Source organism: Prionailurus bengalensis, chromosome B2 (assembly GCF_016509475.1).
Source record: "Prionailurus bengalensis isolate Pbe53 chromosome B2, Fcat_Pben_1.1_paternal_pri, whole genome shotgun sequence".
Lineage (NCBI taxonomy): Eukaryota > Metazoa > Chordata > Mammalia > Carnivora > Felidae > Prionailurus > Prionailurus bengalensis.
Genome location: NC_057349.1, coordinates 36,342,968 through 36,361,968, shown reverse-complemented (window position 1 = coordinate 36,361,968; position 19,001 = coordinate 36,342,968). Strand labels below are relative to the sequence as shown.

Sequence of the window (19,001 nt, the reverse complement as noted above, 5' to 3'; positions counted from 1 at the left end):
TACTAGTATGCATACCATGATTGTAAGTGGGTCAGATTTTTACTTCCTGTTTTAGCTATGGAGATTAGACCCCAAGGCCATGGCCTGGGACTTATGGACAGATGCAAGTTTAAGTTTTTGGTGTTTTTTTTTTTTTTTTTTTTTTTTTTAAGAAAGGGACCTGTGATGCGCCCTGGTGGCCCAGTCGGTTAAGCATCTGACTTTGGCTCAGGTCATGATCTCATGGTTTGCGAGTTCAAGCCCCGTGTCAAGGCTCTGTGCTGACAGCTCAGAGGTTGGAGCCTGCTTCAGATTCTGTGTCTCCCTTTCTCTCTGCTCCTCCCCAACTCGCACTCTGTCTCTCTCAAAAAATAAATTTAAAAAAATACTTAAAAATTTTTTAAAAATAAAAATAAAAAAGGAACCTATGACTTACCATAGCTGCTGTGTGCTGGCCAAGCAGTTTTAGTGAACGTTTAAAACGAAGCATTGATGTGTAGCCTGGCTCAAAGCATCGCTCTTTACTTCCCAGCTTGTGAGCTTGAGCAAATTGACTAAACATGGGATTGTGGGGTGCCTGGGTGGCTCAGTCGGTTAAGCGGCCGACTTCAGCTCAGGTCATGATCTCATGATCCATGAGTTCAAGTCCCGCGTCAGGCTCTGTGCTGACAGCTCACAGCCTGGAACCTGTTTCAGATTCTGTGTCTCCCTCTCTCTCTGACCCTCCCCCATTCATGCTCTCTCTCTGTCTCAAAAATAAATAAACGTTAAAAAAAATTTTTAAACATGGGATTGTGCCTCATTTTACTATCTTGAAAATGGAGATAGTAGTAATGTCTACCTCATGAATTATGAAGATTTGATGAGATAAAATGTGTAAAGTACTCAGTATAGTGCCTGGCATAGACTCCATGCTGAATTGTTTTTTCCTTGCCATATTTCTTATAGTGTTAGCATTATAAACCGTTTGACATTAGCCTTGATGTTGTAAGTGTTATAGTTTAATACTGTCCTGAAAACACCTTCCAGAGCCTGGATTGTTCAGTCTCCCTCAAGTACTTGGGAATTTCTGTTGTCATAGGATTCAGTGTTCCTAGGGCTTTATTCAGTGGTTTTGAGGAATCTCTGGGACAAGTCTTAGAGCAGGGAGAATGCATCATCTCTCAGGTGCCACATGACCTTGTCTCATGCATCAGCCTATTTGGCTAGGTTTTTCTGCAGTCACTCATACGTCAGTATTTTCATCTTAACCTGTTTGGAGAGCTGAAAGAGTAAGGTGAAAGGATTTGCTCTAGATTGCCTGGGTTTGGTAACAGAACTAGGCATAAAACCACTTTGACCGCTACTTGTGGAGGTGGCTTATTAACATGAAACCCTTCCACAGCTAAGTTGACATACGTACCATATCACATGAGTTGCCAAGGTCAGCCAAGGAATATTGCAGAGTTTCGTATCTCGTGGATTGAATCACTTAAATGTTAATTCTAAACATTTTATCATAAATATTTAAAGCAAATAACCAATTTCCACTTAATCATAAAGCACAACTCTTGTTAGTCTGAAAGCATTTGCATGGAAAATTACACATCGCTTTAATGTATTTTCTGTCTGCTTTTGTGTCCATATAAAAATAACAAACCACAGATGCATGATGACATCATCATCACTGAACCAAAGAAGGAAGAAAAGGAAATTATTTCATGAGCTGAAGATTTAAAGATTTAAACTGTTCTGTATCAGGTTGTCAGTGCTTTGCTTAATATTTTTAGGAGGGAGGGCCTGTGTGTAGAGTCAGCTGTAAGACCAAGGACCGTTGACACTTCTTCCTGCAAAATGAGTCCAAAATTTAAACACAGTGTCCTCCAAATGTCCCTTGGCACCAATGAATGTGACTTTTTTTTTAATGCTACATTAGCTTCTCTAGTTCATCCCACTCAGCTCCATTGCATTTTCTCTCATGTTGTGTCCAATTTTAAATGACTTGAGTGATGGGACTTCCATCTTTTACCTGGCCAGCGTAACCCCATGGTGCCCAAGATTCACAAGGCCTTTCCTGTGACAGCCAGGCTGCAGCAGACCCAAGAAAGGGGTGGCAGAGCTCACAAGGTTTTAATTGCTGCCTAATAGGCTATAGCAACCTGAGCATTTTATTAAGAGGGCATTTAAAATTAGCATTATTATTCCAAAAGATGCTTTCACACTGCAGTAAAAATCATGCTGAGAGAATGTCTGATATGCAACCTAATTTCACCATTTTCTTAATTTCTTTCCATTACTCCTAGTAATATACCTCTCAAGCCATTTTATATTCTCTTTGTACTTCTCTGATGACATAAATAATTTTATCTCCTCCCTTTCTGTTTCTCCCAGGTACGTTTGCCCAGAGCATTCATGGCAAGCGTAATCCTGCCGCTAGAACTGGAGGGTGTTACCTGCAGACTTCTCAGAGTGAGAGTAACTTCTAAAAAGCACATGCTGATGAATCCCATAGAAGTAGGCAATATGCACCTTCTCATAGCAATAATCAGGATAGTTTTGAGGGTTTTTTTTTTCTTACTTTTACCTTCATCTTCCCCTAAATCATTCAGTTCTATCATTTCCGGGCTACTCTTTCCTATTACTGACACTCCCATGAGTGAAAGCCGGATTTCAATATCATCCTCTTTCTAGAGAGGAATTTTTATCTCTCCTCTGTGATGATATTTGAGCAACTCTGCTATCATACCACGGTTATTTAATTCTATTGTATTTATAAGCAATTCTCTAACCTGCTGACGGTTGTCATTTAGAATCCTTACTGGTGTTTTTCCTTTCTTCTGCTATCCTCATCAAATCCTGCCACATCATTCCTGCAACTGTGCACTGTCCCACCAGGATACAGCTACCTTATAAAAAAAAAGGCTTTGAAAAAAGAAATACTGTCTAATCGAGACTTCCAATATACTAAAGCCTAAGCATCTACTTCCATACTTGGTATAACACTGCTGGAAAATTCTTTGTCCTTTGCCCTTTGGGAATAGTTTATATTCCTCTAAGAAGTAATTTCACATAAATATCATTTGCTTTGATGAATTTTAACTATCTTTTAAAATTACTATATCCTTTTTAAAAAATTATTAAATCCTTAATGCAGTTCTTACAATGATCACTTTTTGTTTATCCACATTCATTCATTCATTTAGCAAACATTTGAGGGCATTCATTGCGCTCCACTGGATACCGTACTGGGTGCTTTGAAAAGGAAAATGAGGTCTCTGTTTTCAGAACGATCAAAATCCAATGGGGGGAGGCCCGAAAATGGACACTGAACTGTCATACAATGTGAGATATGCTATCATAGAAGTTATGTGAGCACTAATCAGGGAGAAGTTAATGCTTCTCAGGATAAATCAGTATCATGGGATGTTACATACAGTGTGAGACTGGATTTACGGGAGATGTTAAGGTTTCACTAAGGAAGTATGGAAAGAAGGGTATGCCCGGGAGCAGAAACTCCATGAGGAAGGCATAGACACCTGAAGCACATTGAGGAATGACCCATGATTCAAACATAGGGCATATGATAGAGGTAGCTAGTAATGGAGCCAGAAAAATAAGTGGAGGTACACTGAAAAAGTGGAGCAGCGGTCCAGTGGTCCAGGGGAGGATTAATCCCAAACTAATCAGTCTTTGCTTTTGAAATGGGCGTCTTTATTGATGTATGACTATAGGTGTTTATTATGATTTAGACTAATGGTTCCCACCCCTGACTATATAGTACAGTCTCTATTAAATTAGAATCTCTAAGGGTGGCATCCATATATTTTTAAATCTCCCCAGTGATCCTGATGGGCAGCCAGGGTGGAGAACCACTGATCCAGACCTCCTCAACTCTTGAACAGGTTAGTGGAGGCACCCAGTGAGACCCTGACTCATTAGAGGTGGAAAGGGGTACCCTTAAGTCAGAACCCACTCCCCTCTTGACTGCTAGGAAGCAGCAACCTCTGCCTCTCTACTCACAGCTTTTTCCCCTGTAGCATTTAAAGCTTCCTGTATCAAAAAAATAAAATAAAGCTTCCTGTATCGCTTCCACTTATAATTAAAACGGGCCCCTCTCCTGACTCTCCAGTCTCCCTCTAGCCATCATCCTGCTGTTCTCTTTATAGCCAGGCCCTGTGCTTCCAGTTCTCTTTCTGCTCTGACCCAGTACAGGCTAGACTCTAGTCCCATTGTGCTGCCCAGTCTTGCTGACCTTCCAGGGTATCACATTCTTAGACTTTGCATGTGCTGCTCTTCCCCCTGGATTTTTCTTCCCTATACGTCTTTTCCCTGGAATTACCTACTCATCTTTCAATACGCAGCAATCACATCTGGGAAGCCACCTCTAATCTTCCCAGTCTGGATTAGGTGATGATCCTTGGTGCCACCATGCTATTTTATATAGAATTTGCATAATAACATTTATTAGTTATCTATTTTAATTACCTATCTGCACTAAAATGGTAGACTTTTGAGGAATTGACTTACTCATATTTGTTTTTATATCTAGTGCCTAACAGTGCTGAGTATATAGTAAGTAGTTCCTCAATAAAAAAAAAAATGCTAAATTACACTAAATGTGTTCATTTAACATTTTTTAAAATTCCCCTTTTATTTTTATTTATTTATTTTTAAGTAAGCTCTACATCCAACTTGAGGCTTGAACTCAAGAATTCAAGATCAAGTGTCACATGCCCTACCAACTGAGCCAGCCAGGTGCCTCTCATTTAACATTTTTGAGTACCGACTGCATGTTAACTACCAATTACTGAACTTATTATGTGCCTGGTCAAGTACTGGCTGCTGGGCACATGTATTTTTAATCTTAATACCAGTATTATTATACCCCTAAGTTAGGTGCTGTTATTTTTCCCTTTACAGATGAGGAAACTGAGGCTTTAAGAAGTTAAGTGATTAAACCAGAACTGAATTGCCCTTGTGGTAACTTTCTCAAATTACTATTTTACATTTAATCTGAACCAGCTGGAACTTCTCTTATTTAGGCTGTAAATTGTTAGGTGTTTTTTTTTTTTTTAAGTTTGTTTATTTAGAGAGAGAGAATGTGAGTGAGGAGTAGGGGGGAGAGAGAGAAGGAGAGAGACAATCCCAGGCAGGCTCCATGCCATCAGCACAGAGCCTGATGCAGGGCCCAACCTCATGAATCAGGAGATCATGAACTGAGCCAAAATCAAGAGTCAGATACTCAACCGACTGAGCCACCCAGGTGTCCCTAGTCTGTAAGTTTTTAAAACACAACATACAATCATCTAATTATATGAATTTGTAAATGGCAGCATTACCAGTTTGTCAAATAATCTTTTTAAAAAGATGGAACCCTGTGTGGTTAACTAGTAATTTTTTTGTCTTTTTGTCTAACAGTTATACTTTTGCTAGCCCTTCAATGAAAACTGAGGACCAACAATTCATCCTATTGGGGAATTAAGAGAATCTAAGTGATTAAAATCAACATAGTGCCCAATCCCCAATTCTCAGTTCTCTGTCTCCACGGAAAAGCCTCTGGAGCCAATAGTTTGAACGCCCTCCCTAGAAACCTGCTCATAAAAAGAAAAATCGGCTAGATCGACTTGCCCCCTCCTCCTCCCTGCTAATGAGCAGTGAAATGGCCTAATGAGTGGGGCCAGAGGGAGAGGAGAGCAGAGAAGAAAGCCAGAGTAATGTGCACTCTGAATTATCAGCCTCTGTGTAATTGAGTTTTTTTGGCTTCCTTCTTTTCAGAGTTCAGCATTTTAGAGTTGTTGAGGGGTGCACTGTCTCTCCAGGCCCTGAGACGAGCCATGGTTTCAGTCTGTGCCACCGTCATTTTGATTCAGCTGTGTGGGCTAGAAGGCCTGTGTGTCTGATAGGGACTCCAGAAAGGAAGCAGGGAGAACTCTGGATGGCACAGCTCCCTTTTCCACTGAGAGGCAAGCACAGAATGGCCTTTTAATGCCCTTGTCTGTTAGACTGTGCATGATATAGGCTGAAAAGTGTTTGTGTGGCAGGAGTGGCCCTGGAAGATAAGGAAGGTGCTGAGTGGAATATGAATGCAGCCAGCATCACATAAGCCCCGGAAGGGGAAGTAGCTGTTGGTGGCATGAGGTGAACATTTATCCTGGTTTGCCTGAGACTGAGTGGTTCCCTGGGCCGTGGGACTTTCAGTACTGAGACCATCACAGTCCCGGGAAAACCTGGGTGGTTGGTCATCTTGTGTGCTTTAACTCCTTTCCTCAGCCTAAAGAAAAGCTCCCAGTCAGTTGGAAATCATTTCCTATTGTCTTTAAATCCTGTCTGGATTCGTTGAATGAGAACAAACAAAAAACTTGAGAATTTCCTTGGATGCCCTGGAGTAAGCAGTAAAATTGAATGGACCCTTGTTGAAAGATGTCTTCCTCCTCCACTTGCATCTAGCTCTCCCCTTGCCTAATTTAGAACCCCTGGCTGCCCTGCTCCCCACGCCTGTGAGGTATTTCTTTGTTCTTCCTCCCCTTCTCCTCTTGCCGCGGTCGCAGTAACTGCAAGGATTAAGGAGGATGTACAGCATGTACTTTCTCCTACTTTGGCACTGGCTTCCCGTGGCTCTGCTTAGATGCAGCTGGCTGAGCTGGGGCATTAGGAAGCCTCCAGGCGACCCACAGCTGAATCTCTCAAGTCCCCTGCAGCAGCTGTTATCTGAACCAACTGGGTCGTGCCGACAGCAGCAAAGGAAGGGTGCAGTGCGAATGTGCAGGAAGAACACCAGACAGGCCTGTCTGTGCTCCAGAGAGTCTAAATCACCCCATCTGCATGTGGAGCATGGTGATTGTTCTGGAGAGAGTGGGAAGGGGAGGAGACGGTGTTTTTCCACAGTTATCAAGATAAACAGAGCAGCCAGTGCTGTCTGTGCAGCTGTTTCAGGGTGAGGATGAGCCGAATTATTTTATTTTTATTCAGTGGGAATTAACACTCTCCCCCGCACCCGTTTTCTTCTGGAGAGAGGGAGGCTGTGGCTAACCAAATCACTCGGTGATTTGAATCTTTCTGCAGAATGCTGATAATTTGTGGGACTGTCTGGACATATCCCTGTTTGGACATTTAATTAGTGAAAAACCAGTCCAATAAATAAAATAGCTAAATCATCAGAGGCAGCCATTTGAAGAGCTGGTAGAAGGAATGGGGCAAGGAAATGGGATGGAGGGACGGCAACAAGGTGACAACGTGATGTCAAGACAAGAAGGGATACAGAGCTGTAGCCCTCAGACTAAAGACAGGGAAGGAAATGAGGAAGAATGGTTATTGTCTCTCGTATTATCATCCTAACTACCAGTTTTAAAGGTTGTACCCTTGTGGCCATAGCAGCTTGGAAGACCCAAGGTCTCAGACCCAAGTCTGGCGGAGATCTTGGATTAAAACGGTATTGTATAGGAATAACCGCGGCCATGGACATACTCTTGTGACAGATGGTTAAGGTTTCAGGTAATGGTGGCAGATTGAACACATATTGATTGTCATGACTTTTAGGACAATACCCCACTAAAGTGACAGTAAAGGGATTTTTTTTTTTAGGTTATTAACCTATGAGGATAAGGAAAAGGGGAAGAGGAAGTAAAAACACAAAAGAAGGAGCTGTAAAGCAGATAAACGAGTGGTAAAAGATTTAATAGGCTCAAGAAAACTCATTCCTAAGCCACCGAATTCTCAAAGGCTTAGGAATTAGAGGAACCAGGCACCTTTGAAGCCACAGTGAATAAGGCAGATAGGAAAGGGCTAAAATGAAGATTGGTTGACTATGTGTTTATGCAGCAATTAAGAGCTCAGATTCCCTTCCCCGCTCCACAGAACTTTGCTTCTCCCTCACTCTGATGGAAAAGTAGAAATGTATTCTTTTCTTTTTCCAGCTTTATTGAGGTGTGATTGATATCTGACTTTGTGTAACATGATGTGATACACTTACACATCGTGAAATGATTACCACAGTAGAGTTAGTTAACACCTCCATCACTCCATAGAAGTCCTTTTCTTTTGTGGGGAGAACACTTAAAATCTCTCTCTTTGAAGATTTCAAGTATATAATACAGTTTTGTTAACTGTAGTCAGTCACCATGCTATACATTAGATCTCCAGAGTTTATTCATCTTATACTGGAAGTTTGTACTCCTGGACTAACGTCTCTACATTTCTCTCCTCCCCTCTCCCCCCACCCCCCACAACCACCATTCTACTGTATTCTACGAGTTAGGCTTTTATACATTCCACATGTAGGTGAGATCATGTAGTATTTGTCTTTCTCTGTCTGACTCTGGAAGTTTATTCTTTGATGAGGGGCAAAACAGTGTCTCTGAACCAGGAAAGATACCATGCACAGTTGAGGAAGGCCATGCTATATAGAAAGATGTAAGTGGCATATGCTGAGAATCCCCCTTCACAGTAATTATGCACCCCCCCCCCCCAACACTCACACAGACAAATACCCTTTGCCCTCTTTCACCACTTAGCCTCTGGAACTCTGGCAGGCAGACCCATACCATCCCTGCAGACGATTAAAAACCTCTTCCTACGTAATTTGACTATCCCAAGTGGGAAGAGCTAAAGAATCTGAAAGTCAGGTTTTCCTAGCAGTTGACCCATTTAGGCAACTGTATTCTCAGAATTTCCTATAGTATGTCCAGAGGTTCCTTCCTAATAACCTTCTTGACAGCGAGACATCTGAGGAAACTAATATGAAACATAAAGGCCGAAACAGGAAAAAAATAAAAACAAAAACAAAACTATACATGGAGATGAAAAATTAAAAAAAAAACCATTGTTTTCTTCAGAGAGATTGAGTAAATATGGCAATCTTAGACCAAGAAAATACCATAAAAAAGGAACATTTGGAGAATAATAAGTATATTTGGAAATTTAAAATATTAAAGCAGATATGAAAAACTTGGTAGTTAGCACAGATGATAAAGTTGAAGAACTCTCTCAGAAAGTAGAAAAAATGACAAAATGGTAGCAAATAGAGAAACTATAGAAGTGTGGGTGAAGATAAGACTGCTAATATCCAAAACAAAGAGCTTCGTAAAGAGAGATTTCGGGGCTCCTGGGTGGCTTAGTCAGTTAAGTGTCCGACTTTGACTCGGGTCACAATCTCATGGGTTCTTGAGTTCGAGACCCACATCGGCTCTGTGCTGACAGCTCAGAGCCTGGAGCCTGCTTCGGATTATGTGTCTCCCTCTCTCTCTGCCCCTCACCCACTCGCGCTCCATCTCTCTCGCTCTCAAAAATAAACATTAAAAAAGAGAGCGAGATTAAAACAAAATTCAAAGGAAGCAGTCAGTACCTATAATTCAAGAAAATTTGCCAAAACTGAAGTATATGGGTTTCCAGATTGCAGGGCCTTCTGAGTGCCCAAACTAAGGGAAGAAAATAGACCCACACTAAGGCACATCTTCATGAAATTTCAGAATACTAAGGATGTAGAGAAAATCTACATGCTTCCAGAGCAGGACATAATTTTTCTTAAAAAAGAAGAAACAGAGAAACCAGATACGGTATCAGCATGACTTCTCAATGGCAAAACTAGAAGCTTGACAGGCAGTAGAATAACACTTTCAAAGTTCTGAAGGAAAACTACTAACAACTTAAAATTCTATACCCAGGCAAATTACCAGTCAAAATCAAATATGAAGGTAGGCCGTAGGTATGTTCAGACAAGCAAAGCCTTAAAATCTTTACCCTCCAGATAACATTTCTGAGCAAGCTACTGGGAGATGCTCTCCACTGAAATGAGCGAGTAGATCAGGAAAGAAGACAGTATGAGATACAACAGAGACAGTCCAGCACAGGAGATAGATGAAAGGAGATGGGGAAGACCTATCCCAGGATAACACCTGCATCACATCAAAGGGTACCCACACTTGACTGAAACTAGCCAGAGGCCTGGGAAGACTTCTTCAGGAAGAGGAAATAACTAGAAATACCTGATGTGTCAGAATGTTTTGAGGGAAGCTTTAGTTCAAATAAGGGACAACTGGGAGAGAGGGGGTGAGTTAGTATTGAGCACATACAAAACTAAGAAAAACAAAAATCAAGACTATTTTTAACTCTGTAAGTGAAAAAAATGTGCAGGAAAAGAAAGTACTTCCATATATTTGTTATGAATAATGTTTACATAATCATAATGTAAACACTGACTATTGATTCAGCTGAAGTTACAATGTAATCTAAATTGGGCGATGGGAAAGGGTGCATGTGGAGAGGGGAGAGCTACATACTTACCCTCCACGATAGTAGATTGTTGGTAAAGCCTAAAATCAGAAAATCAAGAAGTAGCATTAAAAGTGTGATAATTATAGATGTGAAGTAAATCCTAAAATAATCCACGTAAGCAGGTAAAAACAGTTGTCTGCAGGGAGGGGAGGAAATGGAGCACGGAGGAGTATTTTTTTTATAATAAAACAGGCGATTTGACCTTTCAAACTATATATGTATGAAACTTTATCTTAAAAATATAAAAGAAGAAAAAGAAATAGTTAAGGCAGTTTTATTTTAATGAGGCCAAACACCACAACAGTAGCCATGACCATTGGTCATATTATAAAATTCTCTTGTTTATTAGAAAATTCCCTCTTACCAAGTATGCATTTTACTTGATGTGTGTTCCTCTCCTAAGTTTTCCTCTCCTTGAATTTCTGAAACAAGTGTAAGGATTGACATTTTCTTTCTGACCACTGGCTTAGCACTAATACTGTACCAGTAAAGTCTAAGTCATGAATGGTTGAACTCTCAAGAAGCTTTGGGGAGGGGGAACAAAGCCTTGCCAGACTACTACACCTCCCAACCTGCTTGCTAATCCAGCAGAAATATGGACTGGAAACAGGCTTCAAAACTGAACCTCAGTAGTACACAGGACTCTTAACACAAAAGGTGTACGGGGAAGTGTCTTCAAATGATTGGGCAGATTGTTAGATTTGGACCCGGCCCATGCCTGCTCACCCCGTGCTCTAGCTGCAGATTCTGTAGACCACCCAATAGTGCCAGCTGGGGGATCTTGCTGTTTCTTCTCTGTTGCTCGTGTGAAAGTTCTACCACACTGACAGATTTTAGCAGCAAAATCCCTTACAGCAGTCTAGTGCTGAAATTAGTAATCCTTCATGCTGTTCAGAAGCTTGAATCCATTGGAATCAGCCCTTCACTCCCAGCTTTAATGACCCCTGAGATATAGGACATTGTACATATCCATATTGACTTTTGCACCCAGGACAAAAAGACTTCTGTTTCTCTCTTCTGCTATCAGTTGCATGTTTTGTGGTGTTGGCGGTGAGCATTCTTCCCAAGTTTTCTGTAGTTTTATTTTTATTTACTTTGATTTCTCTGCCTCTTGTTGGTAGGTTTGTACATAGTTATATTGATGCTCAAACTAATGTGCTAGGTAAACCTCTGGGACTTTTTTCTTTTCCTCCTCATCCATTTTCTAGGTAAAGGTCTAGAACTTCTCAATGGGCAAAGGAGCACCCCTCAAATTTCCTGTGAGCATCGAAGCAGTTGGGGATAGTATATGGCAAGTGTCGGACTTTTCTGGGTTTCACTTAGTTCTCTGAGGAACTATTACTGCCAGAAACACAGGTTTCTTTGCATAGCATGTAAAGAATTCAGAGGCTTTGGGGGACATAGGTTCTGTTGATCTTTGATATCTCCAGCCTGATGGTATGTGTGTGTGGGGTATGGGTTTTCCGTTAAAGGAAATAATGCATTGCAAAGTGTAGCACATAGGAGGTGTTCAGAAGTTGCTGGCTTTTATTTTAATTGCACTGCTGGTTTCTCAAGGGTCTGGAGTGAAGATCTGCAATTTCCTTACCCCCATGATCTCTTTATTATTCTCTTGACTTTGACTTTGTTTTCACTTCTGTTGTTCTGAATGTCTTGAGCAATTTTTATCTTCTCAGTATGTCAAATATTTACATTCTTAGAAGTATTCTTAGATTTTTCTTTGGGGAGCAGCAAGTTCTTTCTCCTTCTCTTTACCTCTCTTCCTTCTCTCCTTATCTTTTACTCTATAAGGACAAAGGCGGCGGGGGCAGGGTGGGGGGGCTCCTCCGACCCTTAAAATTTTAAGTTATAATAAATTGCATATACCTACCATAGTCTTAGATTTAAAAAAAGAGAACCTTTCCTTACCCACCATGATCCTAAAGCAGGCTTGCTACAGGTCATGGTCACCAAATGAGTTCTTACAGATTCATAGGGAAACTAACAAATTTAATTTTCTTCTGCTTTTTCTCTAGTGCACAATTCCATTAGACTCATTTGTCTACATTCGTGGGGATGCACAGCCTATTGGATAAACTGAAAAAGATAATGTAGCCATTTAAAAGATAAAAGTAGTGAAATCCTCTCCCCGGCCCCCAGCATCTTGGGCGAGGAGAAAAGTTAATGAAAAAATGCAAATGTTGAACTTTTGGTAATTTAGTTGTATTTCTTAAAATATACTTTTTGTTGGTTTCAGTGTTTTATTGAGTAATAAAATTGGTTAACAGTATTCCCACATGGGGATTTGTTCACATCAGCACATAACAGAGACAGAAGAAGGGATTGGTTTATTCATATTCATGCTCTCCCTCTCTCTCTCTCTTCCCCTCCCTCCCTCACTCCTCTCCACTCCCCACCCCTCCCTTTACCCCCTTCTCTCCTCTCCCTCCTTCTCTCCCTCCCTGTCTCCCTTATTCATTTTTCATTTTATATCTTCCACTTCCCATTTTGTCTCTTTATAATCCCCTGAAAATTACAATCTAAAAAAAAAAGCAAAGATAAAAAGAAAACTAAACCATGAAATAAATAAGACATTTCTTCGCATGAAATTCAAATCAGTTCCTTTTTCCAGATCCTAAGAAGCCTACTTAATTAGATTTTTGCCTGTATCCTGCTAAATATCTGTAATAGGTGAACTGTGTCTGTACATCAGACTCATTTACACTGTATCTGTGTTCTCAGGCTCGGTGTCGCGCCTTCCCATTTGACCCTTTTATTCCTGCAGGGAGAGGTTATATAACTGTTTATTCTTCCAGTTTAGCAAGTTTGTCTATAAAGTTCAATGTTAAATAGATCACCTATCAACCAGCGGGTAATTATTTGATTTTTTTTTCTAATTTTTATTTCTTGTCTGTCCCCTGACCCTGAAATAAATATTCCACGGGGAAGAGATTTTATCTGTATTGTTCAATCCCATATCCCAACATGCAGCAACAGTACCTAGCACATAGTAAATACTGAATTAATACTCGTCAGGTGAGTCAGTGATCATTTGTATGTATGTGTATGTGAGAGAGAGTCTGAGGATTATTTTTCTTTTAGCCACGTTTGTTTTGTTTTGGTCTTTGAAGCAAAAATAGTTCACAGAGAGGACTTTTAAAGTTCATAGTGCTAAATTCAGTGTTATAAGAGTTGGCTAACCTCTTCACCATGTATGAATAGATAAGAAGCTCTTATGTTTTTCTCTTGACCCCTACTACTAATGTGTTTTAGTCTTGCCTTCTGAACTGCACTGTAACCTTCTTCAGATGAAGGTGTGTGTCCTGTCATTTGGGTCCATTCCTTACAGTGCTTAGCACAATTTCTTGCACCTAGTAGGTGTTTCTTAAATCTTTGTTAATAGCAGATTTACCCCGTATCCCTACAAGGACTGTTGACTGGTTAATGTGCAATCAGGAAGTTAAATGTTATGTATTATATCATTTTCACAGGATTTATGTAAATATTATAATTAAGTTCTTTTTGTGATATTAATTCCAAATATAATTACATGAGTTGAACATGTATTATTATGACAGGATAAGTTCTACATATTTGGGGGTGGGGAGAAGGCCTACTGTTGAAAATCCACTTTTTTTCCAAATAAAAAAACAACACTTAAATATTTATCTCTAATGTTGAAATGACTGTGTATTTTGGTAGCACTGGGCTACGATGTGTTAGTAATATTTACCCATCTTATCCCTTCTGCACACTTGATTCGATACAGCATCAATTTTCTCGGGAAACCAAGATGACTTCTTTCATTTGCCCTTCAAGTTGGATAGTGGAGGTGCTGGGACATGATCGCTCCCTCTGCAGGCCTTATGGTCAGACAGCACGGGGGCTGCTCTCTGAGAGGGTAGCCTCTGATTAGGCTAACTCTGGACCCAGACTCTTTAACCTTTCAATAATTCTTCCTCTCCCAAATAAGCAAATGCTGCTGGGGCCCTTTGCTGAAGTCAGTAGAGGAGAATCTATAGCTCCACAGATCAGCCAGAGGGAAGGTTTTCTAAGAGTAACAAATCTTTTCTGTTGCAACCTGCTTTTTCTAGAAGCTTTTTGTCATTCTGGCAGTAAACTGTTTTCCACTTGCTGCCTTAGCAACAAGACCTGAAGTCACTTCCCCCTCCAGTCTGCGGTTTGATTATAAGAACACTAACACCGTACACAGAACTGGAAGAGAATACCATACTGGAGAGACCTGCAGACATTACCTGCTTCTTGGGTCAGAGAATTATTTATGTACATTCTTAGCACCTCCTTGAAAGGAAAAGTCAGACAGGAAGTCTTAGAAGTGATGAATCCAAACCCCACACAGTTGCAAGTCCCTAGCAAATGTGGAGCTAAGGTTCTCGCTAGATGGCTGCATCTGGCCGCAGCAGAGTTCTCTGGCTAGCTCAGAGGAAGAGCCAAAATGTTAAGGAGCCCTTCTTGCATTACAGTCTCAGGTTGAATCTAGTTTCCTCAAGAGTCTGTGTTTAACCCAAGGGTATGAAGTTCACCTCGAGAATAAAACTTTGTTTACCAAAGAATAGAATTCTGATGGATTTTGGCTTCAGGTGTTCCCTTGAGAGCTCATTTAACTATTTCTTACTGAATTCAATTTTATCTGGTAGCAGAACCCACTCAGTACAGACGTGGGTGATCCTGTAACTAGAGGCAAAGGTTAAGGGTTAACTGTAACCTCAGGTGGGCTTGTGGTCCACCAGAACTGAAGACTAGAGAATACCAAAGGATTTAGGGTGGGAATGTACAAGTTGCTATTTTTCTATACTTTCTACTTTTCTGTACTTCCCTTAGTATGTTAAAGATGTATGTGACTTAGAAATCCAATCTGGTAGCACCCTGACAAGAAATGATAGAACAATAGGTTAGGAATAGGAATCTGTACATTCCCAGAACTGGTAGGGAATGCAGTGAATCTCCAAAGCAAAATTCCACTAGGACACAGTATTATGATGTCTCTCTGTTAGGAAATGCTAATGTGTTTTCCTTAATGAATTAAAACTCCAAACTTCTAGAGTTTGCACAGAAACAAAACTCTTCTGTGGGCTTGGGTAACTAGACTCAATATGGGCAAAAGATTCTTGGCTTGCTTCTTCATATAAAGCTGACTCAGGTCAAGAACATTTTAAATAGACTTTTCTGGGGACTAGACGCTTGAAGAATGAAATGCCGTAGAGCCAGGTCATTTGCAGCTGGAATGTGTACTGCTGTGGCCACAGTGCCTCTGCTGTGGTGCCCTAAGAGGAAGAGCGAGTGCCAGCCTGTGTTCTTGAAGTCTGCCCCTGGGTGGGCCTGCCTCCTCCTAGATGAACCTTCTTAACAGCCACAGCTAGGGACACTCTTCCAGACAATCAGCGTTCTCGGGGTCCAAACCAAGATATTTTGTATCCAGTGATCTCTACTCTTCGAATTTCTGATTAATGCCGAGTGCTGCATTAAACACTTTAAATTCTTACCTCATTTAAATATCTTATAAGGTGTGTGTTACAGACCACATTTTATAGAGAAGAAAACTGAAGTTCAAAAGGTTTAAGGCGTTTTGTTTTTTGGTTTTTGGTTTTTGGTTTTTTGCCCAAAGTGACAGAACTAATTAAGTGACGCGGCTGGGCGACAACTGTGGTCCTGTTAGACTCGAAAGCACACTCTTCAAAACTCCATAGTGCCTTTCAATTTTAGAGTGCTCTCCTTGGAGGCTTTAGGTTTCATTTCATTAAAGAAGAAAGAATCTCTTTTCACCCACAATATTACAGCTCCTGGAAACTTCTGCCTCGAAACATCCTGTTGTGAACTGTGTTCCGGGATCCTGCCCCCTTCGGGGACGAGGAGACAACTAACCCGGGGAAGGGAGGAGCACATTAGAAACAGACGGTTACATGAGGGCTCACGTGGACAGCATTCATCCCCCTCAGAAATGGCCAATCTGTTGCATATGTGCCTTTCTCAGCGCTGTTTAAGTTTTAATTATCTTCCAACTGTCTGAGCTGCTGTTGAGGATCTCTGAGAGAACAAAGGCCGGCTGCGAGATTTTTCAGCAGTGCTCCTCTCTGCACACTGATGAAGTCACTAGCTGCCACTGCCCTTATTATCAGGTTAAATCAGAGTCTGACTGTGCTTTGGAGAGATGCCGAAAGGAGAAAAAATTAATCTTAAGCTCTGCCCCTTATTCAAAATCTTTTGTGGCAGAGAAAATGTGATATCCACTCCTGTTTAGGTGTTATGACCCAGAAGCAAGTCTGGCTTTGTTTTTCAAAAAAAAAAAAAAAAAAAAGAAAAGAAAAAGAAAGAGAGACCGGACCCTCTCCTATCCCCATCCCTTGGACTTTCAATAGTGCAGGTAATAACTTCTCTTCTGCCTCAGGGATGCTCCATTGTGAGCACCATGAAAGAAACATGCTTGTCATCAGAGATGGTACCTGTGTGGGTCCCTCTCCCTCTAGGCACTGCTCACGGGTCCAGGCCTCTGAGTTCTCCTGCCAGTCACTGAAGTTGGGGGATTAGTGGAAGCCTGTTTCCCACCTTCTAGCACAGACCTTTAGTGAAGAACAGAGTCCTGTGCTAAACAACACCCTGCTGAGAAAGAGGAGTGTGGTGTTTTTCTTGTGACTTGGTTACCGTTTTTTTTTTTAATGTATTTGAATAAGGACTTCATGCCATTTTTGTGAATTATGCTATAATTTTGTGGAGACTTTGAAAGTATTGTAGAACCAGAATAATTAAACTTGTTATGAGCATTACGTGTAACAGGCTAATCAAGAAGTGTGATGTACAGTGGCGAATTGCTAATTTGACCTGAGGATTATGTGGCAGAGATAACATTATCTTCATTTATATAGAACTTTCTATCTGGAGGCATCTCTCAGTGCTCTTCGAACCATATACATTATCTTGTTTGTTATCATAAGCACCATCATTAAAGCTGTAAAATGTATTCCAGGACAGTCTTTTGTTTGCAGTGTCTTACAATTGGAAGATGAGGGAGGGAGGGAGAGGTTGTATATTTTCTCTTATTTTTGGTATTTGCGCCAGGGTTAAGTTTATCTAAAGTTGGAGAACATGGTACCATGTAATGTTTTAAAAAGAAGTGGGGGGGGACATTACTGCATTCCCTTAGGTCAGCGTGGAGTCTTAACCTTAAGAACTGCCAACGAGGAAGGCTCTGATCTATCTGTCATTTCCTGGCTCCTCTACCTTGTACAGTGTTAGGAGAGCTGCCTCTCCCTTGGTGGAGACTCAACCTAGGGAACAGGAAAGTGATCTGATCAAATTCCCCAAACCACATTCCCTCCATTCCCTCCAAGGTTGCAGACAGCAGCACTCAGGCTGTCACAACCATGAGCACCTGAAAGTGCTATGCTGTTTGAGTTCTTGCAGTTTTAAGGAAATGGACAAAATTAGATCCAGGCCACTGTTCCAGGCTTAACACACCCCTTCCCTTCCAGAAAGTCCGTAGAGACCTGTCACCACCAGCAGTAGAGAACAGCACAATTCCTGTTCTACACAGACCACTTAGAACTTATTTTACACGAACCTCACCTACCCACCCAAACCCAGTAACATCAGTACCTTCTATCTGCCTTGAGGGCTCGAGGGAACAGATCGGGGCCAGCCTCCTGCTTAGCCAGAGGGCTCTGATGAGTGCAGCAGTTGTGGTGACTCTCCACACAGGAAGGATGGTGTCTCCCTGCAGTGGCCATGCCCGGGAGATAGCATTCATATGGGTTATGAAGATGAGTGGCCAGCTCATGTCAAGGAGCAGATGGCTAAATGAGGTGTACCGGGAATGCTGTGAGATTCATGCTTGAAGGAACAGGAGGGAAGATAGCTTATGAGATAAAAACCCCAAATACAGTCTCCTTAATGTGAATATTTTAAATTGGCATTTACATTATACAGTTAACTTGGAGTGATGAGAAATGTAAGGGAATTACCGAATTAGTGAACAGCGATTAACTCAGAAGTAAAATTATATCATCTAAGTCGAAGGTTGTTTTACACAGCAGAGGAAGGATATTACTAAAACCTTGCCCGGTCTGTCATCGCCTAATTGAAATGTGTTCATTTAATATGCCCCATCCTTCAGAGTGCATAGCTCATAATTTGGGAGAGTGCTATCACTTAATCTAGTTATTTTTCCTGGTTCTTCTTTGAATCCCGGTAAGACAGTGTGTGGCACATTCCCCAGGGATTTGTGTGACACTCAGAAGAATGAGTTTGTCTGTTCATTAACCTGTGAACTGGCGGGTCCCTTTGGAGAGTGAAAGGAACAAGTCACTCCAAGGTTAATGCTTGTTTGTCAGAGGTGAAGCCTCCAGGGAGACGCAGAGGGTGAGCAGGCCGGGATGCTCAAGGACTGCCCCATGAAACTCTGCACTGTGTCCGGATGCCAGATCCATGTGGCCAGGACGGAGATTGCCGAGCAGGCTGGGTCACCTCTGCGGATCACTTCCTCTGGTCAGGAGAAGGCTTCCCAGCAGTCAAGTGGGGTGGGGGTGGGGGCTGGCGTAAGTATATAGGGTTAACTTTCTACAAGGATCTAGGAGCAGTGTTGAAATATAAGAAACTGTGAACAGTTTCAGTGGATCTGTCTTTTACACAAGAAGGCAATATTGATTTCATGCATTTGCCTCCAATGGCTGAAATCTTTCCTTGAGTTGGAAAACATTTGATTTTGCGAGTGTTTGTGCACCTGTGCACAGGCACATTCCTAACCACAAGACGAAGGTAGAAGCGGTTTGTTATTCTCCAGT

The 19,001-nt window shown here is 41.4% G+C and overlaps 1 protein-coding gene across 3 annotated transcripts in view; it reads left to right on the top strand.

Annotated features, from left to right (window-relative positions):
* BTBD9 (BTB domain containing 9) overlaps window positions 1–19,001 on the top strand; it is a 415,896-nt gene that overhangs the window by 250,434 nt on the left and 146,461 nt on the right. The window lies entirely within an intron of this gene.